General features: G+C 39.4%; 1 protein-coding gene across 2 annotated transcripts in view; it reads left to right on the forward strand.

Annotated features, from left to right (window-relative positions):
- The first annotated feature begins 506 nt into the window (after positions 1–506).
- Positions 507–1,015, forward strand: part of LOC109590279 (neurotrypsin-like) — a 2,664-nt gene continuing 2,155 nt past the window's right edge. The window contains exons 1-2 of one of the 2 annotated variants that reach the window (XM_020006202.1): positions 507–599; positions 708–764. The gene's annotated coding sequence lies outside the window, so the exon portion shown is untranslated. The remainder of the gene's footprint in view (positions 600–707; positions 765–1,015) is intronic. The other variant, XM_020006201.1, reaches the window with a different exon arrangement.

Below are 1,015 nucleotides of genomic sequence, written 5' to 3' on the forward strand. Positions count from 1 at the left end.
TAGATGCAGTATAATCTATTCTATGACCAATGACTGAAGGCTTTTGATATCATTACTGAAATCTCGTACATTCAAAGTTTAAAATTATTACATTTAAAAATAGTTGCTTTTACTTTATAAACAGTTAAACATTGCAAAAAATAAAGATTGAATGGAATAGAAGAACAAGAAAACTGATCCTCGGGAAGTTATGGTGTATATTCTGAATTTTTGGAAGTTGATCCGCATTCTAGGCACACGCCCGTGCACGTTCCGCGCGTTCACGTGCTTGGTTCAGCGTGCGGAACGATCCGCAGCAATCCGCACTGATCCGCATTCTAGTAACGCCCAACACATTCACGGAAACAAACTCACGACGCACGCTCTGTTGATTGCAGTTCCGTTCGAATGGAGCGTGCTGCGTGAGTATCTTTCCGTGAATGTGTTTATTAGGCACGTGATCCTCACGCATACGCACTGCACTGGGTGACGCATTTTCGAACGGAACTGCAATCAACAGTACTGTTGATTGCAGTTCCGTTCGATCTCGTTGTACTGTAAAACATGGCGGCCTATAGTTCTGACTTTAAACACCTTTTCTCCAATCTGGGGCAGAGTTAGTAAGTGTTATTTGGGTAGAAGAAGGATATTATTGTGTTACACTGATGGTCTGTAACTACTAGCTTTCCACTGCAGTTTTATAAAATAGAAATATATCCATTTTTTAGTTTATTAATAGTCTCTTTTGTAAACGCCTTTTCTGGAAAACTATGCGATTTGAAGAGGTATAATTTTGTATGTGTCTACGTACATGCCTTTTGTACGGTTTGTATATTTTCATAATTATTTTAAAGCTATGTTTCTTCAAAAAAAGTTACTTAATGTCATTGTGATATACCATATTAGAATCAGTGGCGGAGCTGAACCCGGGCCCACACGGGCCTAGGCCCGGGCATCAAAGCTCTGTAATGAGATTCATTGGATGCAATGTAAACAATTCCTTGCCTAAAGTTTAGATAAAGCAAACCACAAGCCT

The sequence above is a fragment of the Amphimedon queenslandica genome, unplaced genomic scaffold (assembly GCF_000090795.2).
Source record: "Amphimedon queenslandica unplaced genomic scaffold, v1.1 AMPQUscaffold_10263, whole genome shotgun sequence".
NCBI classification, from domain to species: Eukaryota; Metazoa; Porifera; class Demospongiae; order Haplosclerida; family Niphatidae; genus Amphimedon; species Amphimedon queenslandica.